Below are 25491 nucleotides of genomic sequence, written 5' to 3' on the forward strand. Positions count from 1 at the left end.
TGCCTGGACAGTCACCCAAAGTTCCTCTGTAACATTGGGGCATTCAGTTCTGCCCTACAGACCTAGTATATCTGACAGATATTTCTGAGAAGCACAAAATTTTTAAGGACTGTCCTACCTTGTCTTGGCAAAGTTTGGCAGTTACTTTTTTTTTTTCTTTCTTTCTTTCTTTCTTTCTTTCTTTCTTTCTTTCTTTCTTTCTTTTTTTTTGCATCCTCCTAATCTAGTTTGGACAGCATACTGTCAGCTTTGCCCACATGGCTAACTTTTTTTTTTTTTTTTTTTTTTTTTTTGCTGGAGCTGAGGACTGAACCCAGGGCCATGTGCTTGCTAGGCAAGCACTCTACCACTGAGCTAAATCCCCAACACCACATGGCTAACTTTTGCCATAAAGAAAACACACTCCAGCACTTGGGAGGCAGAGGCAGGTGGATCTCTGTGAATCTGAGGCCTACCTGGGCTACATAGTGAATTCCAGGAAAGGCACAAAGCTACACAGAGAAACCCAATCTCAAAAAAAAAAAAAAAAAAAAGAAAAAGAAAGAAAGAAAGAAAGAGAGAAAGAAAGAAAGAAAGAAAGAAAGAAAGAAAGAAAGAAAGAAAAAGAAAACAAACTCCATCTTCTCTGAAGTAGATTGGTCCTGCCAGGAGCAGACATGTCTTACTATTATGAAAAGCCTTAAGTTATTAAACACATTAAATGCCATATTCTGGAGGTCTTTGAAGTGTTAGAAGACTATATATATATATATGTGTGTGTGTGTGTGTGTGTGTGTGTGTGTGTGTGTGTGTGTGTGTCTGACCTTGAAAACATACCTAACATGACTATAAGTTTGACTATTATAAATGAGTAACTATTAACCTACATTTCTTTTCTTTTCTTTTTTTTTTTTTTTTTTTTTTTTTTTGGTTTTTCGAGACAGGGTTTCCCTATGTAGCTTTGCGCCTTTCCTGGAACTCACTTGGTAGCCCAGGCTGGCCTCGAACTCACAGAGATCCCCCTGGCTCTGCCTCCGAATGCTGGGCCAACACCACGAGGCTTAATCTACATTTCTTAATTATGCATTACATTTTTAAATGAGCTGTGTAAACACAATACCCTAAACAAGAGTAGAAACATACATAAAATATAACAAAATTAACCTTAAATTTGTATCAGTAAACCAAAAGCTATACCAATGTATTTGAGATTAGTAGTTTTTTGGGTTTTTTTTTCCTTATTTTTTAGTTTAAAAGTAGATGTAAGGGTTGGGGATTTAGCTCAGTGGTAGAGCACTTGCCTAGCAAGTTCAAGGCCCTGGGTTCGGTCCTCAGCTCCAGAAAAAAAAAAAAAGTAGTTTTAAATAATCTACCCTTTCACCCTATCATTTCTATATCCCCCCTTTTTCTTTTCAGAACAAGATCCTTGAATCTAACCTCCTTTGTTTAGGTTTTGTCCCTGACTAGTACCAATAACAACTTGTAACCAACCCCCCCCCAAATGGTAATAAATATCCATAACCCATCTTTTGAGAATGTGGGGGATGTTATGTAGACTACCTCCTATTGTTTGGGGGCATTGCTAATCTTTGAGGAAACCTTAGAAAATCAAGGTAATTTTTAAGTCTTGGCTGGAATAGTCTGTGAGGCTGGACCATCTCAGCCAGCAGCCTTGAAGCTGTTTTGGATGCTGGATCACCTGGGCCATCCATTTTTATTGGTGTCTGGTCCCTTGCTCCGAAAATACATAAACTTTTAAAGATAACATACAAATCTGTATTAATACAAGTATAGACTATGCATTGTACACAAGTCAGCCAAAGATGAATTTTTGTTTTATGTTTGAGCAGGTAAAATATATGTTACATGTTCTGTAGTTTTTATTTTATTTTTTATTATTTTTATTTATTACTTATTTATTTTATTTTTTATTTCTTTATGTCTGTGACCAGGGTTTCAGTGTGTGTGGGGGTGTCAGTCTTCCTTGATCAAACCTGATCATCTTTAACTTTGAATGAATCCACAGCCTCTCATTTCCTGTGAAAATAAAAACATAGCTTCCCCAAAGTAACATATCTTTTGACTTCCATTTTAAAGTCAAGACATTTTTAAAATATATAGGTTATACTCTGGTTTCTCTTCAGATCATATAAATCTTTCGTCTTTTACTAAAATATATAGGTTGGTTCAATCCAGCAGCATTTATAATCAAATGTCTCTTAGCAGCTATTGCTCCTTTCTCAGAAGTCAAAAAATTCAAAGACAACACAATAACATACAGCATTCAGACTCTCTGTGTATTTTCTATCTTTATGTGGCTTTCTAAAAAATATTACTTTACTCCCTTTTTAAAGGGTTTATTATTTTAAAACTGTATTTTTTAATCTATGGCTGTATATACTCTTTGTCTTCTCTCTCCTATGTATATTTTTAAACACACTGTAACCTGTTTAGAGGTTTGTTTTGTATCTGGATCTATTTTACAGAGCATCTATATTGTTTTTTGATGGCATGAGGTGAATCTTAAACTGCTATGTCAGCTACCGACATTGCTCAACTTAGCACATGGTGGTAGTGCATGGTGGTTTACAGCTGGCCCCTTCCTGCAGGCAGTTGCCAGGAGATGCATCTCTGTACTGCAGCCCACATGACAGACTGCAGGAACCTGCCTTTGGTTTTATTTCATGGCTCACTGGCAGCTCAAGCCCACAGGCAGCTGCCAGGAGATGCGACCCTGTACAATGGCCGGCATGAGAATCACAAGATTAGGAAGCCACTCTTGGTTCCATTTCTGTGTGTCTAGAACCTTTTCCCAAGCTCTCTCAGGTTTTGTGTGGATGTGATTGCCCCACATTGGGTGCTATTAGTATGTGGAGTTTTTCTGTGTCCCAGCAGTTGCTCCCAAATAACAAGGGACTTACTATAAATTATAAAAGAGCACACATGCACACACACAGACATGTGCACACCTGGGTGGGGTAACAATTCAATGACATTTAGTTCTTTCACAGTATTATACAACCATCCCCTCTGTCAAGCTCAGAAGCATTCTCACCATCCCAAAAGAGACCCTGCACCTACTGAGAAGAGGCAAGTCTACAGAGACAGACAGCAGATTACGGGGTCAGCCCTGGGGAGAAAGGTGGCTTTTTTGACAATGTCTTCTTTAAAATAATGAATTCACAGTCTTCCTGTATCAACCTTTCAAGTAATGAAATTATAAGTGTGGGGCCACAGTACACTCTGGCCAGCATTAATTTGTAAATGTTTTTTATATACTCTGAATCCTAGACCCTGAATAAGATAGTGTAATTTGCAAGTATTTCCTCTCATCTTGTAAGTCTTTTGTGCTTGACTGTTTTGTATGTGTCTATATAATGTATTGTGATCATAACCTCATTGCTCTCTCATATCCCCCTCCCACTCCTGCAGGCATGAGGTTGGAGGTAACAACTTATGAGTTGAGAAAATTGATAGACATTCATTAGCCAGATGACCAAGTCAACATCAATAGAAAAGCAGTGATGGGATGTGTCAGTAGGATGGACCCTCAATATGAGAATAGCATCTTTGGGTTGAAATAGGCCCTATCCCTTTGCCCAAACTCATATGTTGACATTATAGTACTGGGTCTGGAAAGATGACTTGGCTCTTCCAAAGGACCTGAGTTTGATTTCTAGCACACTATAACTACCTGTAATTACAGCTCCAGGTAGAATCTGCTACCATCTCTGGCGTCTAAGGACATCACATGCATGTGGCACACACACACACACACACACACACACACACACACACACAAACACACACATACAAACACACTACTAGTACCTCAGTATGTGACTGTTAGGAAAAGGCCTTTTTTTTTTTTTTTGTTGGAACCACCAGCCCACAAATAATGATACAGAGACTTATTATTAATTAGGAAAGCTTGGCCTTAGCTTAGGCTTGTCTCACTAGCTCTTATAACTTAAATTAACCCATTTTTTTTTATTAATCTACATTCTACCATGTGGCTTTTACCTCTCTCCCATTCTATGTGTCCAACTTGTTCCAAGTCTCCATGGCATCTAGATTCTCCTCTTCTTCCTTTCTCTCCCCAGAAATCCCACCTATACCTCCTTCCTGGCTATTGGTTGTTCAGCTTTTTATTATAGCAATCATAGCAATACACCTTCACACAGTGTACAAATATCCCATAACATTTCCCCCTTTTTGTCTAAATAAAAAGGGAAGGGTTTAACTCTAACACAGTAAAACTATATACAAGTAAAAATTATACTTACAGCATCCAGTCTATCTGTATTTGGCAAATTCAGAGAAAATATTCTATGATCTATACTATCTTGGTGAGTCCAGAGTTTTGTACCTGATTTACTTTCTATCAAAACTATGGAAAACTGTAACTATAACTATCTAATCTTCAACCACATCAGAGACCTGAGAAGGATATAATAGTACCTAATTAAACAGGAAGTGCAGAGCCAGCAGCTTCCAAAACTAAGAAATGACAGAGACATCTGGCTGCCTGGACAGTTGCCCCAAGGTTCCTCTGCAACACTGAGGTATCCATCTTTGGCCTATAGGCCTAGAACATCTGACAGACTTTTCTGTGAAGCAGGAATTTTGAAGGACTGTCCCACCTTGTCTTGGCAAAGTTTAGCAGTTGCCTCCTTTTGTGTCCTGCTTGTCCAGCTTTGGACTGCATACCATCAGCAGTCAAAGCAAGGACAGTTTTTTTGCCCAGTGGCTAACTCTGCCATAAATGAAAGCAAACTCCATACAGAGGTTCTTCAATGCCCATCATCCTCTTTTAAAGTAAATTGGTTCTGTTAAGAACAGATGTGTTTCACTGTCATGAAAAGCCTTAGGTTATTAAAATATCATAAATGTCATATTTTATAAGTCTCTGAAGTGTTTGAAGACCACCTGTCTAAAATATATGTCTGTTTAACCTTGAAAACATATTTTGTTTTTGTTTTTTTTGAGATATATTTTCTCTGTATAATTTTGATGCCTGTCCTGGATCTTGTTCTGTAGACAAGGCAGGCCTCAAACTCACAGAGATCCCCCTGGCTCTGCTTCCCAAGTGCTGGGATTAAAGGCATGTACCACCACCTTCCAGTGAAAACATATTAATGTGACTATAAGTTTGATTATTATAGATGACTACTAACTTATATTTCCTTATTATCCTAAATAGCTCTCAAGTACTAAAACTTTACATTACAATTTTAAATGAGCTTCATAGGTACAATACCTTCTTAAACAAGAGTAGAAACATATAGTATAACAAAAATAACCTTCAATTTGTATCTCTATACAAAAATCCATTCCAATGTAAAATATTTGAGACCGGTGGTTATTCAAAAAAAGACTCTAAAATCCACCCTTTCATCTCATCATTTCTATACTATATCCCTATTTTTTCTTTCAGAAAGAGATCCCTGAATCTAATCTCCTTTGTTCAGCTTTTTTTCTGACCATGACCAATAATAACTTGTAACCTACCTTCCCTAAATGATGACAAACATCTACAATCTATCAAATGACAAAAGCCATCCACACCTCCTTTTGGGAATGTGGGTACCATGTTCTCTAGACTGCTTCTGTTGTCTGGGGGTGATGGCATCTTTAGGAGACCCTGAGAAAATTGGGATAATGGTTAAGTTCTGGGAGAGCTAGCTGTTGTCCAGTCTCAGTGTGATGGGAAAGTTTGAGGTTTATCTGAAATTCTGCCTGGATAGTCTGTGAGGCTGGGCCATCTCAGCTAGCAGCTTTGAAGTTGCTCTGGGTGCAGAATTTTGAGGAAACTACAACAGAGGCACTTTGAGAGGCTGGATCACCTGGGCTATTTGTCTATTGGTGTCTGGTCCTATTTTTCTGAAAAACATATAAACTTTTAAAGGTAACATATATCTGCATTAACACAAGTATGGAATGTGCAGTGTGCACAAGTCAATTAAAAACTATCTTTTGTTCTATGTTTGAGCAGGTAGAAAGCATCTGTTAACTCTATAAGTCTGTTTGGACTGTAAACCAAACCTCTATCCATGCCATATGAAAGGATGGCATGTAATAGTAAATCATGAGGATTCTGTATCCAACAAGATTTATCATGCCTCATCAGTCTCAGAGATGTCCCCAAAGTAGAGGGATCAGCATACATGTCACCTGTTCTGTAGTCTTTCTTGGTTTCTTTTTCCATATCTGTAGCCAAGATTTTCAGGATGTCTCTCCCAATCATATCCAATCATCATTAATTTTGAAGATATCCATAACTTTTTGTTTCCTATGTAAACAAAAACATAACCTCTCCCCCAACACAACATATTTTCTGACTTTCATTTTGAAGTAAAGACATTCTTAAAATATATAGATTGGTTTAATTTAGCAGTTTCCAGCATCTAGTGTCTTTCAGCAGCTATTGTATTTTTGTACATCAGCACTTAGAAAATTCAAAGTCAACAAAGCACCATACAGGATCCAAATAACCTGTGCATATCCTATCTTTATGTGGCTTATTTTTTATACTATTTACTCTCTCTTCAAAGACCTTACTTTTCTTTGGCTATTTTTTTCCTCTGACTGTCTATACCCATTTTCTTTTTCTTTTCTTTCTTCAGCATCTGAGCACATTTTTAAACATTCTGTACCGTTTTAGAAGTCTTCTGTGTCTGGACCTGGCTTTACTAGGCACCTGCAGCGTTCTCTGACCATGTGAGACAAATCTTAAACTGCCATGTCAACCACTGTATGAATCAGTTTAGCACATGGTGCTGGCCTATGGCTCTGGCAGCTGGTTCCAGCTCGCTGGCAGCAGCTGGTAGCTGTGCCTCTGTACACCAAGTACTGGCCTGTGTGAGAGACTGTAGGACTAGGAACCCACATTCAGCTCCTTGTCCCGAACTTTTTTTAGCTTTCTCAGGTCCTGTGTTTGGATATTTGAGCCCCACTTTGGGTGCCATATGTACTATGCTTTTTCCTTGGGACTGCCAGCCAGCAAATAATGACACAGAGACTTATTATTAATTAGGAAAGCTTGGCCTTAGCTTAGGCTTGTCTTACTAGCTCTTATAACTTAACCAATATTTTTATTATTAATCTACATTCTACCATGTGACTTTTACCTCTCTTCCATTCTATGTGTCCAACTCATTCTGTGTCTCCATAGCATCTAGATCCTCCTCCTCTTCCTTTTTCTCCCCAGAAACCCTGCCTATACCTCTTGCCTAGCTATTAGCCGTTCAACTTTCTATCACAGCAGTACGTCTTCACACAGTGTATAAATATCCTTTAAAGATGTAATCAAGGTTAAATGAGGTCAGTGGAGTAGATCAGGCCCTATCCAATATAAATGATTTCCTTCTTAGAAAGAGGGACAACTTAGTGAAGATAGGGAGAAGAGAGTGACTAGTCAAGGAGAAAAAAACATGGACAAGATCAACTCTGCTATGTCTTAACCCTGGACTCCTATCCTCTGGGACTGTAACAGAAGCAGTTTGTATTGTTGAAGCCATGATCTGTGGTATTTGCCTTGGCAGCCAGGACTTTACCCCTCAGGTCTTTACTTTACCCATATTGGGCCAGCTAGGGATTCTGCTCATCGGTAGGACACTCACCTCCCATGTGCAAGGTTCTACATTCTACCCCTTCCACAACAGAAGTTGTGTAGGAGAAAAAGGTGCTGAAAAATTCAACTGGACCTGGTGGTCCACCTCTAATACCAGCACTTGGGAGTTGGAAGCTTGGAGATCAGGAGTCCAAAGTCACCCTTGACTACGTATCCAGTTCCAGGCCACTTAGGACTAGGATGCTGAAGACCTTGTCTCAAAAAAGAAACACAAACAAAATGTCCTTGATGTCCCCATCTATGATTCCGTGAAACCTGCTGGTCCTATTTATAAAACTTCCTTTCCAGCCAGGCGGTGGTGGTGCACGCCTGTAATCACAGCACTCGGGAGGCAGAGGCAGGTGGATCTCTGTGAGTTCGAGGCCAGCCTGGTCTACAAAGTGAGTTCCAGGACAGCCTCCAAAGCTACAGAGGAACCCTGTCTGGAAAAAACCAAAAAAACCAAAAAAACAAACAAAAAAATCTTCCTTTCCCTGAAGTTAGATGGGGAGTCTCCTAGGGTGAGGGATCATGTCCTATTATTTGTTGGGTTTTCTTATTTCCAGAATGTAACTCAGATGTTGGCAAAAAAATTTTACCAGAATAATTTTTTTATTTATTTTATTTTATTATTTTTGAGACAGGGTTTCTCTGTGTAGTTTTGGTGCCTGTCCTGGATCTCACTCTATAAACCAGGCTGGTCTCACACTCACAGAGATCCACCTGCCTCTGTCTCAGGCAAGCGCCATCACCGCCTGGCCAGAATAACTTTTTTAAATAAAATGGGAAATGAGAAAAAGAAATAGATGATAACATGAGTAACATCGTTTTCGTAAACCAAACCCCAGTTTCTCAAAAGGAAATCATTTAAACACCGGTTAGCTCTTGAGAGGACATCTTTCTTCAGAGTATGTTTGCCTGGATTTTTGAGGGGGGTGCTCATAGTGATATGTGGTGTATTCTTTGTTCTAAATTTATAATTTTTTTAAGTCCCTCGGGGTTTTGGAGATGTCTCAGTGGTAGGAGCTTGCTCACAAGGCATGAAAACTAGTAGTTCAGGTCACCGGCCCCCATTGGAAGGCACAACCTGCCTGTACTCCCAGCACCCGTGAGTGGCGGCAGGAGGATCCCCTGGGGATTACTGGTTGGAGTAGCTTCACTGGGAACCGCTGGTTCAAGTGAGAGACCCTGCCTCAAATTTTTAAGGGGAAGCTCAGAGGAAGACAACACCTGGCATCAGCCTCTGACACACTTGCACATGCACCCACACATGTGTGCTCACACACACGCGATTACGAATACACATGAACACCACGAACACACACATGCAGAAAGTTAAAACACGGTGGATGAACATAATTCTCAACAATGGGTTTCTTCTTGATTCTGGAAGCTGCTGTATTTCGGGATCCTGGTTGTGAGATTCCCCTCCTGTCACACCATCATAGGAAATACATTCCTTTCTATCTGTTTTGATGGATTTCTTGTATTTAGAAACAATGTGATTTTCTTTTTTCTTTCTTTTCTTTCGCTTTTGTTTTTCGGAGACAGGATCGCTTGTCAGCGATGTAATTTTCTTGCCAATCAACAGTCGGCTGAAGCTCGGCGTGAAGCAGTAAAGCCTTGAAGACTCTTCCAGAGTGCTCTAACAGCGATGCTCAGCTGGCCTGGGAGGAGAGGTAACCTGGACTAGTTGCCCTCAGGTGCCACCCGAATGGAGCCCACCCACCATCCTGTGAAAGGTGAGACCCGGCCGCACCATCAGAGAGGCGATGCTCTGTGCCAGAGCGCGCCCTCGCGACCCCAAGCTCCAGGACCCTTGCTCTGAGACCTCTCCCTAAATCCACGCCCCTTTTCAACCCAACTCCGGGGCCAACTCTGAGACTCCGACCCCGGTGCCATTATCCTTGCCCCCCAAGATTTCAGCCGGAGACCTCTGCCCAAGGCGCACACTGGAGTGGGCTCGGTGCTCTCGGGCGCCGCCTAGCACTGGCCGCCTGCCGCTCTCGGACGGGGTGGGGGCTGGGGCAGCATCCTCAAGCGCTGGCCGCCGAATCCCGGTTAGGGTGGGGCAGCCTTGGGTCCAGCAGCCAGCGCTGGCAGCCTGAGACTGCTCCTGCCTTAAAATCCAGGCGTCTTTCTTTGGGGCCCCAGAGGCACGGGGTGTGCTGAGGAGGGTGCCGGTGGGACAAGGAAGGGTAAGGCCCAGGTCCCGCTTCACTTCTTCCGCATCCGCTTGTCCCTGCAATGGGAGGCCCCCTGCGGCCGCGCTGGGCCAGCTTTGAAACCATCCCTGGAAGCCGCCCAGACTCCTGCAGTTTGTTAGCCTTGGTAGGTCGCTGGAACCTCCGGGAACTTTTAAGAAGACGAGTATCGAGTATCGGGACCCCACCCCAGGCCGACTGACTTGGGGGTAGTAGTGCTGCACATGCGTATTTTTCACACTCAACCAGTAAGTCCTAAGACCCTCAGGGTTAGGAACACCCACTCAACTATGTGTGAGCTGCGGGGTCTCTTTTGCACCAAGTCCTCTTAACTGCTGGTGCGCACCCTCATGTTAGTCTAAAGTCTAGGCTCTGCACTAATCTAACCTAGAAAGCACAGGTCCTGGTCTAGCCTGGGTGGTTCGCCCTCACCCAGGAGGAGTGAGGGCTCTTTGTTGTGCTCCAGAGGCCTGCGGAGTAACCCGCCCCCCCCCCCCTTCTTGTGCTTAGCCAGGTTAAAACAGACCAGAGACTAGAATCTGGATCCTTGAACTTCCTGTCCAGATGGAGTTGCCAGGTCTAGCAAATAAAAGCGCAGAATGTTCAGTTAAATATGACTCTCAGATCAACCATGAATAATTTTTTCGTTTATCTCCAATATCGTGCAGGGAGACCTGTAAACGCAGCACTTGGGAAGTGTGGTAGAGAATGAGGAGATCAGACCTGCTTTGGTAACATAGTGAGTGTGAGGCCAGCTGGGGCTACAGGAGACCCCATAATCTCAAAAAAGACAAAAAGAAAAAAGAAAAAGGAAACTCAAATATGGTAAATATTGTTATAGATCTGTAATTAAGATGTAACAGGGTGTCCTGTATTTTATCAGACACACTATGCCCAGGGGATACCCCCAAGGAATCATTGCTGGGCCTATACAAAGCAGATATGCCTTAGGCTAAACACTGAGGGCCACCGGCTAGGCTGCCGTAGGGTACTTGCAGCCGGCTTTAGACTTCCTCCCCAGCTCCAGTCTCAGTTCCCTTGCTTCATGTTCTACCTATAAGCTACAGGGTCTTCTTGGGAACTTCCTGGTAGCTGTAGAGCCAGGCGAGGCTGACTTGTCTACAGCAATGCCAGATACCCAGGAAGTGGACCGGCCATTGGCAACACCAAGACCCAAGTTTAGAGTCTTCCCTAAATCTCGTCCTCTAGACTACCAAGCCAGTGTAGCAGGTGAGCTCCAGGTTCAGCAAGAGAACTGGTCTCAACAACAGCAACAACAAAGCAAACAAAAAGCCACAAAGTGGTGGGCTGGAAAGATAGCTCAGTGGTTAGAGTACGGGCTGCTTTTCTGGAGGACCCGGGGTTTGATTCCCAGCACCCATGTGGTGCCTCACAGCCGTCTGTAACTCCAGTGCCGGGGTCTGATGTTCTACTCTGACTTCCAAGGTTGCTGCATGCACGTGATGCAAGACATAAATGCAGGCAGAGCACCCATACACATCAAATTAAAATAATTTTAAAGGGTGAAACAACTGATAAGCACCAAATGTCAACCTCTGGCTTCCACGAGAACTCACACACATTTGCATGCTTACACATGAACACATAATACGCATTTTTGTTTGTTTTTTGAGACAGCGTTTCTCCATGCAGTTTTAGTGCCTGTCCTGGAGCTCACTCTATAGCCCAGGCTGACCTTGAACTCATAGAAATCCGCCTGGCTCTGCCTCCCAAGTGCTGGGATTAAAGGCGTGCGCCACCACCGCCCAGCCCATTATACGAATTTTTAAATCCCACAAATATCTGCAGCTTTCCTCACAACAGCCCTGCACGCACAGCCAGCTCCTTCAGAATCCAACAAGACAACAAAAGCCTGGAACACAGATCAGTGAAAGGTGTGTGTGTGTGTGTGTGTGTGCGTGTGTGTGTGTGTGCGTGCGTGTGCGTGCGCGCGTGTGCGTGTGTGGTGTGTGTGTGTGTGTGTGCGTGCGCGTGTGTGTGTGTGTGTGTGTGTGTGTGTGTGTGTGTGCGCGTGTGCGTGTGTGGTGTGTGTGGTGTGTGTGTGTGTGTGTGTGTGTGTGTGTGTGTGCTGTTTCCTTTCTCCTCTACCCTCCTTCTGTGGATATTGTGGTGTGGCATTCTTTTAGTTTATTATTTAATCTATTTTTAAAAATTGACTTATTTTTATTTTATGTGTATGGTGTTTCGCCCCAATATAAGTTTGTGTACTATGTGAGTGCCCAGTGTCCACAAAGGTCAGAATTCGATGCTAAAGTCCTTGGAATTGAAGTTACAAGTGGCTGTGAGCTGCCAGGTGGGTGCTGGGAAACAAACCCAGGTCCTTTGCAAGAACAGCCACTGCTCTTAAGCCCCTCCCGCCCCCCCCCCCCCTTTTTTTTTTTTTTTTTTTTTTTACACAAGGTGTCATTTTATATCTCAGACTGGTCTCAGATTCTCAGCAATCCTTCTGCCTCAGTCACCCATGCATTATATGCATGACCTACCATGCCAGGTTTGCAAAGACTGGGCTTTGATTTGGATTGGTTTTTGTTTTCTTCGAGACAGGATTTCTCTGTGTAACAGCCCTGGCTGTCCTGGAATTCACTCTGTAGACCAGGCTGGCCTTGAACTCACAGAGATCCGCCTGCCTCTGCCTCCTGAATGCTGGAATTAAAGGTGTGTGCCACCACGCCTGGCACAATTCTGGTTTTCAATGAAAAACGAAAGAGCCTCTAACTGCTGGGCGATGATGGCACACACCTTTAATGCCAGCCCTTGGGAGGCAGAGGCAGGTGGATCTGCAAGTTCGAGGCCAGCCTGGTCTACAGAGTGAGTTCCAGGACAGGCACCAAAACTACACAGAGAAACCCTATCTCAGAAAACCAAAAAAAAAAAAAAAAAAAAAGAAAAGAAAAGAAAAGAAAGAGCCTCTACCTCAGGTGCATAATGCTGAAATTTCACGTTTGTATTCCCAGTTTGTGTTTTGTTGTTTGCCCCTGACCAGAAAAACAAATACAACTCAGATCCAGGCTAGCCAGGGCAAGAGCTGGCCCTTGTGGAGTTGCTGAGCCAGGGTGAGTGCAGCTGCTCCCAGGTCATCAGCTGCTCCCAGGTCGTCAGATGCTCCCAGGTCGTCAGATGCTCCCAGGTCATCAGATGCTCCCAGGTCAGCTGCTCCCAGGTCAGATGCTCCCAGGTCCCTGCTGGCTGCTGCACTAAAGCCATTGACTCCAAAGCTGCTCCTGGGTTCTGGCAACTTTGGAGAGGCAGAACCAGCTTCCCTTCTTGCCACAGGTTCACTTTTCCAAGTCCTGAGCAGATGAACTCATTGGTTGGCTGGTTGAATTTTAACGATGGTCTTAGGTAGCCGAGGCTGCTCTCAAACTCAGTGTGCAGCTGGACATGTCCTTGACTCCTGTTCTCCCTGCCTCCACCTGAGTGCTTGGATTGAGGTGACTGTTACCTATGCTAAGACATATTAAAGTACCTGAGATGGGCATTAATCACACCAACCACACCGAGTAGTTGGCCCTGTGAAGTGTACTGCTGGTCTAGAGGGAGAGAGCCACCATCCCAAGGCCAGATCGGAGACACACCTGACTGACATTGTCACGCCTAGACTCCACTAGGGATACCAAGGAAAGGAAGCTAATGGTGGTGTCACAGGGAGAGGGCAAGGAGGGCACCTTGCCAGACCTGGAGCACCAGAGAATGGGGACTACAGGGAGGCCAAGGGTTGTGGGCAGAGAAATCTCAGGGGTGCTGAGATTGCAAGCCCCAGAGTATGCCACATCGTCCCTTCACTACAAAACACAAGTCAGTAGCTGGGCAGGTGGCCCAGGCGACAAGTTGCTTGTCATGTGGGTGTGAGTACCTGAGTTTGATCCACAGCAGCTTGTACAGGAACTCATGGCAGTGGCTTTAACCTATAATCCCAGAACCGGGAGACAGGGAAAGGGATTCCTGGGGGGAGAAACCCTGTCTCAAAAGATGAAATGAGACTGATGCCGACCTCCATGTGAACTCACGTGTGTGAACATCTGCACATGTGTGTACTAAGGAACACATACATTTAAAAAAAAACCCCACAAGGTTAAGACAGAAACATTAAGAACTTGAGTTGGGGATGGCAGGGGTTTAAACTGGCAGCTGGTCTTGTTCAACCTGCAGATTGCTTAAGTCTGCCCAGGCCCAGCACACAGTGTCTGCATTTAAAGAATGCCCAGGCTGACATCAGGTACTCTGGAGACAGTGCTGAAGTCTTCCAAACCAGAATCAGAGTATGGGTCTAACCTCAAATTCCCAAACTCTTCTCTCCTCAATCCCAGGGAATTCTATTCTGGTTGTTTGTTTGTTTGTTTGTTTTGGATTTAATAAACTTCCCTTCTGTGCCTTGCTTTGCTAATCTGCAAAATGGGAGAATGGAATCTTCCTCTTGGGGTTGTCGTGAGGCCCCAGTGAGTTACTATATACAGTGGACTTAGAATGGTGTCTGATGCACCACACGTGTGAAACAATGGTTCGTCCTTACTAAAGCAGAGGTTCTGAGCCATGTGCAAGAATCACTATTGCCTGTTTTGTTTTCAAATACAAATAGATCCTACTCAGAAAAATCATGACAAAAAGAATGAATTAATAAGCCCAGCATGGTAGCATATACTCAGGAGGCAGAGGCTGTGAGACCTGTCTCAAAAGCGGAGAAAAGGGATGGGGGAGCTAAGGATTGCTGTTCTTGGAAAAGATTGGAATTCTAGCACCTATGGTATCAGGCATCTTCTGGCCTCTACAGCCCTCTTGCCCTCATTTGTGTATGCACACGCATGCACACACACACACACACACACACACACACACACACACTTGTAAAAATAAAGTAAAATATTAAAAGATAAAAAACTAGCATGGTGGCAAATGCCTGTCATCAGCTATGTGTTGAATCCAAAGCCAGCCTAGGCAACATAAGACCAACAAAAAATAGGCTGTCACCTTCTGTGCACAGGGGTAGTGCCAGCCTGGGTAAGAGACTTTAAAGGGGACATGATAGCATTGCCTGTGATTCCATCACTCAGAGAAGTGTGGAGACAGGAAGACTTCCTGTCTGAGGTTAGTCTAGGATATATAGTGAGTTCAAGGCCGTCCTGAACCACTAAGGACTTTACCCAAGGCCGTACAGCTAGAAGATAATGAATTGATAACCAAGCTGATTTCTGTAACTGTTTTGAAAAGCTGTTCAGCCCCTTCAGAAGATCCCGACCACTCTGCCCACTCTGGGCAACCTCTGATCCAGACCACTCTGCCCACTCTGGGCAACCTCTGATCCAGACCACTCTGCCCACTCTGGGCAACCTCTGATCCCGACTACTCTGCCCACTCTGGGCAACCTCTGATCCCGACTACTCCACCTACTCTGGACGACCTCTGATCCCTTCTACTCTGCCTGCTCCAGGCAACCTCTGATCACCTTGTTAGTGTCTGTTCCAGAGTCCTGGATGACTGGAGTCAGTCTGTGTGGCCTTTTAAAGGTCTGGCTTCTTGTTTTGTCCTATTTGTTTTTGGTTTTGGAGATAGGGTCAAGTGTAGCCCAGACTGATATCCAACATCCCTCCTCCCATCCCCCACCCTCACCCCCCACTTAGGTCTCCCAAGAGCTAGGATTACAGGTGATCTGGTTTCACTTGATGTAAGGTCAGTAAGCTCCATCCATGTCATTTCATGAATCATTTTTCTTTCAATGATGGAAAAGGGTTCTTATGAGCTCTTTACACATCAGCGGACATCTGGATTGCTTTCCATTTGGAGCAGACATGCTGCTCGTGTACAAGTCACTCGTACGACAGATTCTCACTTCCCGTAGGTAAGTGCCTGGAGTGGTTTCTGGTCAGAGAGAAGCATATGTTTAACATTCTGAGATCTTTTCCAGGGTGTTAGTACACCAGGAAGCCTCCTGCCTGTCCTCATCATGGGCTTACATGCAGACTTGAGGCCACACAAAGTTATCTCTTTTTAACATAGGAGCTGGGATCCGAACTCAGGTCCTCACACTTGTGCAGCAAACACTCTTCCCACTGAGCAATTTCTCCAGACCGTCTTTACATTTACATTCCCTCCTCCCCTCCTCCATCCCTCCTCCCCTCCTTCCATCCCTCCTCCTCCATCCCTCTTCCCATCCCTCTTCCATCCCTTTTCCCCTCCTCCATCCCTCCTCTCCTCCTTCCATCCCTCCTTCCCTCCTCCCCTCCTCCATCCCTCCTCCCCTCCTCCCCTGCTCCATCCCTCCTCCATCCCTCCTCCCCTCCCTCCTCCCCTCCTCCCCTCCTCCCCTGCTCCATCCCTCCTCCATGCCTCCTCTCCTCCTCCCCTCCTCCATCCTTTCTCCCCAGCTCTCTCGCCCCCACTTCCCATCTTCTCAAGCTGGGGATATAATCTAGGTCCTGTCCATACAACCAACCACTCACCACCAACCCACATCCCCAGCAGCCTGGGTCTCTTAGCACGCACATTAGATGGTAAAGTTGGGACCAGGGCCACTATACTGCTGCAAGGATTCCATGTTACAACATCACCCAGGAGAGCCATTTCGTAGGCACGAGTATCATGATGCACAGGCTTGGAGACTATAAAGCATTAGATGAGAAGGCACCTTTCTGAGGCCTGTTTTTCTTCAGGGATCCAGTCACAGTCTTGGTCTCAGAACACTCAAGAAAACAAAAGCGTCCTGCAGACCATTCCTAGTGAGGCCGGGAGGGAGGACAATGCTGCAGATTTGTTGGGTTTGTTTTAGTGCTGGTGAAGTGGGACTTGGAGTTACCTCTGGTGGCCCTGTTCATGCCCTTCTGAATAACACCAGCACGTTTGTAGTTAGCAGCAATCTTCCTGGGCCCAGTCCAGGCCACTCCCTTCCTATGCTCTCTGTGTGGTTTCCTAAGCAACTGCGCATTTCAGTGGGGGTGGTGGCACAAGCCTGTGATCCCAGCACAAAGGAGGCTGAGGCAGGAGGATCTTGAGTTCCAGGCCAGCCTAGGCTACAAGTTGAGACAAATTAGTGAGTAAAAAATTACAGAGACTAAAGAGATGGCTCAGTGATGAAGAACGCTTGCTATTTTTTGTTTGTTTGTTTTCAAGACAGGGTTTCTCTGTGTAGCTTTGCACCTTTCCTAGAACTCACGTGGTAGCCCAGGCTGGCCTCGAACTCACAGAGGTCTGCCTGTCTCTGCCTCCCGAGTGCTGGGATTAAAGGCATGTGCCACCACCGCCCAGCACTTGCTATTCTTACTGAGGACCCTGGTTTGATTCCCAGCACCCTTATGGTGGCTCACAAATGCTTGTAACTCCAGTTCTGGGAGATCCAGCGCCCTCTTCCAGCCTCCTCAGGTACTTCATTCACATGCTGCACATACATACATGCAAGCAGAACACTCACATGAAAATAATTGATTAAAAAATAAAAACCAAACATTTATCCTATATAAGGTCTTATTTTGTCTCTCCAATGAGTCTATGGCACCTATGATACTCACATTCTGATATGTGAGGAACATTCTATATCACTTTTGTAAAAGATGACCCATCTATAGAAAAGTATACAAGAAAGCCAGGCGGTGGTGGCGCACGCCTTTAATCCCAGCACTCCGGAGGCAGAGCCAGGCAGATCTCTGTGAGTTTAAGGCCAGCCTAGTCTACAGAGTGAGATCCAGGACAGGCACCAAAACAACACAGAGAAACCCTGTCTTGGAAAAGAAAAGAAAGGAAAAGAAAAATATACAAGATAGTTTATCACAAAGCAAATATCTGCATAATAGCTTCCAAAGTCCCCATGTGGATCAGCACCAGATCACCAGAACCTACCATGTGCTTTCTCACCACAGATCTTCTCAATTCACATTCTAATTTACATTCAACCCCTTCCTTGCTTAGACTTACAATTTTACATATATTCCCGAGCCCTAAGGCCAGTGTGGGTACACATGCTGCTGGCTTCTGACTGCACACACTTTGTCGTTTGGACTGTTCATCTGCCCTCTGAACAGACCACCATTTGTCTGTGCCTTCTCCTGGTGATGGACTTTTGCCATTTTTATTTTGTTGTAATCAATTTGTCATATTTATTTATTTATCTATTTATATTTTTAGGTTATCAGGATTTTCACTGGGGTTGCATTCAGTGTGTAGACTAGTTTCAGAACTGATGCACTTACATTGTGGAATCTCTATGTCAATGAATGCATTATTTTTTTAACTAAATTTTTTATTTATTTTTTTCCCAGAGCTGAGGACCGAACCCAGGGCTTTGCACTTGAGTCATAGTTTTACCATGCAGCCCTGTCTGGCCTGGAGCTCACTATTCAGCCCAGGCTACCTTCACACTCATAGCAACCCTCCTGCCTTGGTGCCGACATTGCAGGCATGTGTTACCATGCCCAGATTATTTTATTTTTTAACATGTACAATTATGAATGTATTATAGTATTTCCTTCCTTATTTATTTTTAATTTTTTTTTTTGGCAAGGTCTTTTAGGGCCAGGACTAGCTTTGAAGGCTTCCTGATTCTTCTGCTTCCATCTCCTAAGTGCTGGGATTATAGGTGTGTGCACTACACACTCAGTACTACACACTCACACTCAGCTCTTTTAAAATCCTTTGCAGTATATATGTGTGGATGTGTACACGTGATGGTGTGAGCGTGGAGGCCAGAGAACAACTGTGAGAATGGGTTCCCTCCTTCCGCTGTGGGGCCCTGGAGACTGAACTCAGGACATCAACCTTGGTGGCAGGTGCTTTTTCTCACTGACAGAGTAATATTTTCAGCTTCCCAAATAGAGATATAGAAGTTATTACAATCTTTTTTTGTTGTTGTTTATTCTTGGCCATTGGTATTTCTTTCTTCCTTTCTTTTGTTTTGTTTTGTTTGTTTGTTTTGTTTGGTTTTTTTTTTTGAGACAGGGTTTCTCTGTGTAGCTTTGGAATTTAAGGAGCACTCACTCAGCTTTGAACAGTTTACTACTGGAATGCTCTCAATTCGTGTATTTGCTCTATACTTAGTAAGTGAGCTAACCAAGTAGATTTTTCTAAATTTCCTTCCTCTATTACCCAAGAAAAATGGCTTTTTAGTCTTTTCTTCCTTTCAACCCTTTATGTCTTTTATATCTGTTTGTTTTGTGTTTGTTTGTTTGTTTGTATGAGGCATGATCAAATGCTGTAGTCAAGGATAGCCTCTAACTCACTATGTAGTCCAGGCTAGCCTCAAACTTGAGAGGATCCTCCTGTCTCAGCCTCAAGTTCTGGGCTTACGGGCATAAGCCATCTAGTGCTTTTCTTGCCTTTTATATATTTTTACCTAAGCAAGAGGCAAGTCAGTTAGCAATGGGGAACAGTGGGGTACCAGAGAGCAGTGGAGACTGGGAAGCAATAGGTACATGGAGTGGTGGGGTACAGGGAGCAGTCGGGTACAGGGAGTGGTGGGGTACAGGGAGGAGTGGGGTACAGGGAGCGGTGGGTACAGGGAACACACAGACCCTCACTGTCTCAGTTCTCTCCTCTGACCACTGCTGATAGCGTCCTGAGTCCTGCAGGAGAGGTGCAGAATCATGGTCTCAGTGATCAGAAGCAGTGGAGACTTGATACTAAAATTGTTTTTTAAGATTTATTTATTTATTATGTACACAGAAGAGGGCACCAGATCTCATTATAGAAGGTTGTGAGCCACCATGTGGTTGGTGGGAATTGAACTCAGGACCACTGGAAGAGCAGTCGGTGCTCTTAACCTCTGAGCCATCCCTCCAGCCCAACATTGTGGTTTTTATTCCTCTATAGTCTTTCCCTCAAATTCAATCTGTTACTAATTGTTCTTCATGTATAAATACGCTCTATTAAAAACAGGGGGTTCCCAGTCCTACAGATACATCTACAATACAGCTCAGGGATCACTTGGAAAGATTGTGAGAGCCTGGGATCAGGGAGTTTGCTGTGAGATTGTGTCTCCTAGGAATGTCAGAAGCTACATCAATTCTCACCAACATGATTGCCTAAACATGAGCTGAACAAGGAGAGCAATAAACGTGCCAAAAAGAATGAGGAAAAGCCCACAAGGCCTCAACTCTAACGAAAACCTACAGGCAACCAAGGACTGCTAAAGCGGGAGAAACAGTCTTCTTCAGGGATGAGCACACCAATTGGTTATCAGGACCAAATGGTCAGTCCTGAAAACAGACAAGTAACATTATAAGCAGGCTATCCTTATGTATTTAGGAATATATATGCATATACATGTATGTACATAACAACTAATAAAAAAGAGGCCATGAATTTGAGAGAGAGTCGGGGTGGTATACAAGAGAGTTTGGAGGGAGGAAAGGGATGGGGGAAATGATATAATTACATTATAACCTCCAAAAATAGAAATATATATTGTTAAATTTATTATTTTTTGGTTTTTTTGAAACAAGGTTTCTCTGTGTAGTCCTGGCTGTCCTGGAACTCACTATATGGACCAGGCTGGCCTTGAACTCAGAGAGTCACCTTTGTCTGTCATCTCAGTGCTGGGATTAAAGGTGTGTGCCACCTGTCTGGCAGGAATTTTTTTTATGAGAGTTTGTTGTTGTTGTTTGGTTGGTTTTATGTTAACTGAGTGTAGTGGCTCATGTCTATAATCCCAGCATCTGGGAGGGTGAGTCAGGCAGACTGCCAAAAGTCAGAAGCCAGGGCTGGAGAAACGGCTCAGACCAGCACCCATGTCAGGTAGCTAAAAAAAAGCCTGTAATTCCAGCTCCCAGTGATTTGCTGCCCTCTCCTGGCCCCCAAAGGCACATGCATGCATATACACATACACAGTGACACACACACACACACACACACACACAATTAGAGGCCAGCCTGAGCTATATAGGCCAGCCTGGTCTACAGTGTAATGAGGCTATTTCAAAAAGACAACAACAAAAAGTTTTTCTTAAGAGTGTCACAATTCAGGAGGCAGAAATGGATCTCTGTGAATTTGAGAGCAGCTTCATCTACACAGTGAGTCCCAAGCCAACTAGGGCCACATAGTGAGACTCTGTCCAAAAAAGAGGTAACAACTGGAGAGATGGCTCAGTGGTTAAGAGTGTGCCTGCTCTCACCAAGGGCTGAGTTTGGTTCCCAGCACCCACATCAGGAGGCTCATACCTGCCTGTAACTCTGGCTTCAGGGGATTCTAGTGCTTCTGACCTCTGAGGACAGAGACTCTCCCACATACACGTAACTAAAAATAAACATTTAAATAAATAAATAAGATAGATAAAAAGAAGGAGTGTGAGGGCTGGGGATTTAGCTCAGCGGTAGAGAGCTTGCCTAGCAAGCTCAAGGCCCTGGGCTCCCGCAAACAAACAAACAAAAAAAGGATTTACTGCAGGGCGGTGGTGGCACACCTTTAATCCCAGCACTCGGGAGGCAGAGGCAGGCAGATCTCTGGGAGTTCAAGGCCAGCCTGGTCTACAGAGCGAGATCCAGGAAAGATGCAAAGCTACACAGAGAAACCCTGTCTCGAAAAACAAACAAACAAAAAAAATGAAAAAAGAAAAGAAAGGGTACCAGGGCTAAAACAAATCCCATATTAACATGATTATTTTATGAAAAAGTCTGCAGTATCGTGGAGTGAGGTGAAGACACGCTGTCCAGAGCGTCCTTCTGCAAGAAAATGAGATGGCCTTTCTTTACAAAGCTTATTCATTTTAATTCCACTAATTCATTCTTCAGCTCTGTTTAATTTCCTGTAAAACCCTTCCATTGAATCTTTAAATAATAGCTTTATAATGCTTTGAGAAGTTCATACATGCATACAATATATTTTGATCATATTCACCTCCATCCCTCCCAGATCACTGCCCCCCCCACCCCCCCCACCCCCGCGCGCGCGACTTTTTAATTTTGACTATTCAGTGTTTTAAATTCTAAAGTTCCTATTTGATTTGATTGTTTGTTGTTCTTAAGACAGAATCTCCTCTAGCCAAGACTAGCCTGGAGCACCTGTTCTTCCTGCCTCTACCTCCCAAGAGCAGGAATACCATGTTGGCTCTACAAAAACAAACAAATTTTCATAGGTTTTAAGAATAAAAATTGCCAGGCGGTGGTGTCCCACGCCTTTAATCCCAGCACTCCGGAGGCAGATCCAAGTAGATCTCTGTGAGTTCAAGGCCAGTCTGGGCTACAGAGTGAGATCCAGGAAAGGCACAAAAGCTACACAGAGAAACCCTGTCTCGGGGAAAAAAAAAAAAAAAAAAGAATAAAATTTGATGGTCTACAGAGTAAGTTTCAGGATAGCCAGAGGTACACAAAGAAACCCCATCTCTAAATAAATAAATAAATAGATAGATAGATAGATAGATAGATAAATAAATAAATAAATAAGATTTGAACTGGCTGTGGTGCCACATACCTGTAATTCCAGCTCTTGGGGGGTGAAGATAAAAGGACCAGGAGTTCAAGGCCAGCCTTGGATATATAGTGAGTTGAGGCCAATGTGAACTATATGAAACCCAGACTCAAAATGCAAAAGCTGCCTTGGGAAGATGGTTCTGTGGGTAAAGTGTTCCCTGCGCAAACATAAATTCCTGAGTTCAGGTCTGGAGACCAAGTGGGTAACCAGGCACGGTGAGCGCACTTTTAACTCAGTACTGGGGGCTGGAAACGGACAGACCCTGGGGCTGCCTAGTCTGCCAGTCTAGGTGAAATGAAAAGCTTCAGGTTTAGCATGAGACCCTACCTCAAAAAAGTGGGGCAGAGCCAGGGGTGGTAGCACAGGCCTTTAATCCCAGCACTCAGCCAGGCGGACAGGCACCAAAACAACACAGAGAAACCCTGTCTCAGAAAAAACAAAAACAAAAACAAAAACAAAAAGAAAAAAAAAAAAAAAAGCTCGGGATGGGTGGGGGAGCAGTAGGGGAGGGGAGAGCTGGGAAGATGGCTAAGATGGCTTAGAAATTAAAAGTCCTCACTGCTCCTGCAGAGGACCCAGGTTTGGTTCCCAGCACTCACATGGTGCCTCACAACCACCTGTAACTCCAATTCCAGACGACCTGATGCCCTCCGGGGCTTGTTCACTCTTGCGGTGGGAGGGAAGGGCTGAGAAAGAACACAAAGGTACCTGTACTTTATGTTTAAGTGTGATCTCTGTCTTGGACAGAGTAATTAGAGGTATCTTCACATCTACATTTGACTTTTAACATCCAGAAGCCCCTGGGGCCATCTCTGTGGTCCGTCATGCCTGTTGGTTCTTATTCTTCATGTCAAACTTCCTTGTTTGCCTGATTCTTTCTGCTGCAGCATACAACATATGGCGAAGAATTAGTTGTAGGGAGTGAGGATCCTGGGTTGACTCTCTTTTGCAGAGGATTTCTCTTGCTTTTTTTCAGGTGCCTGGTGACATCAGCTGTCTGGGCCTCCTTTGTCAACATCTGGGCTACCCACGGGCTTGCAGCATGGCTGTCATCTTCCACAGCTGTGTTACTTCCAGGGCACCTCTCCTCCTGAGGTGGATTCTTGGCAGGCATGGCATTCTAGCTTTCCCCCACAGCTCTGTGAAGTTATAAACCACGAGGGTCAAGCCAGCAGATCAGCAAACAGTCCGCAGACAGAAGCGGTTGCTGCTGGCTGGCCGGTGGCGGCAGGCTGTTTGCTCGGTCTTGATGACCCCTTTCTGGGGGTTTTATTCGTCCAGGCTTTTTAACTGTTTTTGTTGGGCAAGTTGGTACAAATTACATACACCACCTATATCATTCTGCTTCTAGAAGCAAAAGTGGCCACAGCAACCAAATGCCTGTAATCCCAGAACTTGGGAGGCTGAGGCAGAAAGATGAAAAGTTCAAATCCAGCCTAGGTTATTTAGTGAGACAAAGCAAACACCTCCCAAACCACGTGAAGTCACCACCCTCTGTGTGTGTGTGTGGGGGGCATTGATTTAGTCTGGGTTTGGTTTTGTTTGTTTGTTTTGACGCACATACCATATGCTCACTGTGTGTAAATTGCTGGTTTAAAATAAAACTGGGCGGTGGTGGCACACGTCTTTAATCCCAGCACTTGGGAGGCAGAGGCAGGCGCATCTCTGTGAGTTCAAGGCCAGCCTGGTTTCCAAAGTGAGTTCCAGGAAAGGTGCAAAGCTACACAGAGAAACCCTGTCTCGGAAAGAAAAGCAAAAAAAAAAACCAAAAAACAACAACAACAAAACTATAAAATAGTGAAGATAAATAAACAAGAGTTCTCTGTGTAGAAGCAGCTTGAAGCTTCCTGAACTAGATACCCTTATAGTCATCTTTCCCAAAGCCAGAGCCTAGGACATTGTGTCCAGTAATAAGACGGCATCGCGGTGGGAAATGAGGGAGATGGCTCAGTGAGCAAAGCCTAGCTGTCTAAGCACAAAGACCTGAGTTTGGCTCCCCAGCACCCAGGTCAAAACTAGTGTACATGTGTGTACCCATAGCACTGGGGAGAGGAGATAGTCAGGTCCCTGGAGCTCACTGGCTAAGCGGTCTGGCCAACTGGTGAACCTCAGGTTACAAGCACTGCCTGAAAAGGTAAGGTGGAGAGTGATACCAGAAGAAACGACATCAATCTCTGGTTTTCACATCATACGTATGTGCATCCATGCATGCACCCCACATTCTCTGTCTCTGTCTCTGTCTCTGTCTCTCTCTCTGTCTCTCACACACACACACACACACACACACACACACACACACACACACACACACAAGCTCCTGCTGGATGAGCCCATGAAGCCAGAACCTGACAGTTTACTTATTTTAAGTTCATAGTGAAATCCAGCAGAAAGAAGACAGATGTGTGTGTAATCCTAGTGTGCTCTAGGCCAGTGTGAGCAACAGAGCAAGATCCTATCTCAAAAAAGACAAGACAAGACAAGAAAGAAAGAAGGAAGGAAGGAAGGAAGGAAGGAAAGAAAGAAAGAAAGAAAGAAAGAAAGAAAGAAAAAGATAAAAACACACAGCACTAACAAACAGAAGCCGAAAGACTCTGAAATGGAGTCAAGCTTGAGGCACAAGCCTACGATCTCAGCTACTCCAAAGGCTGTCAAGAATTGCCAAGTCAAGGCAAGCCATGGTAAAGAGTGTGTTCAAGTCCAATCTGGGAAGTTTAGTGAGACCCTTTCTCAAAAGAAAAGGGAAAAAAAGTTGAGAGCTAGGTTGTGCCTCAGCTACTGCTCTCTCACCCAGCACTGCAAGGAGGGCCATGGTTCAGTCCTCAGCACTGCAAACCCAAAACAAGCAAGAAAATAAACGTTACAAAATGCCATTTGCTGCGGGCCGCAGGAATCTATCATAAGAACTCAGCTGGTTATGGCAAAGTCACTACCTGAAGGGATCAAGGAATTCCTCCAGAGGAAGCCAAATTCCAAGGAGTTTTTGGTGTTATTTGGCTTGTTACATATCAGCTGTCTTCTGTTATAAAAATCATGTGTGCCTTCATAGTTTTCCCAATTGACTTTTCCCTAAGAAGGGCTAACAGAGTTGGGGATTTAGCTCAGTGGTAGAGTGCTTGCCTAGCAAGCCCAAGGCCTGGGTTCGATCCTCAGGTCCACAAAAAAAAAAAAAAAAAAAAAAAAAAAAAAAGGGCTAACAGTGTGGACTGATCACTCTCTGGACATACACATTCCAGGAATTTGGAGAACAGCCTCAGGAAAGGCTTTCTCTGGGATCAGATATCTCCCTTAGC

The sequence above is a fragment of the Onychomys torridus genome, chromosome 8, assembly GCF_903995425.1.
Source record: "Onychomys torridus chromosome 8, mOncTor1.1, whole genome shotgun sequence".
Taxonomy (NCBI): Eukaryota; Metazoa; Chordata; class Mammalia; order Rodentia; family Cricetidae; genus Onychomys; species Onychomys torridus.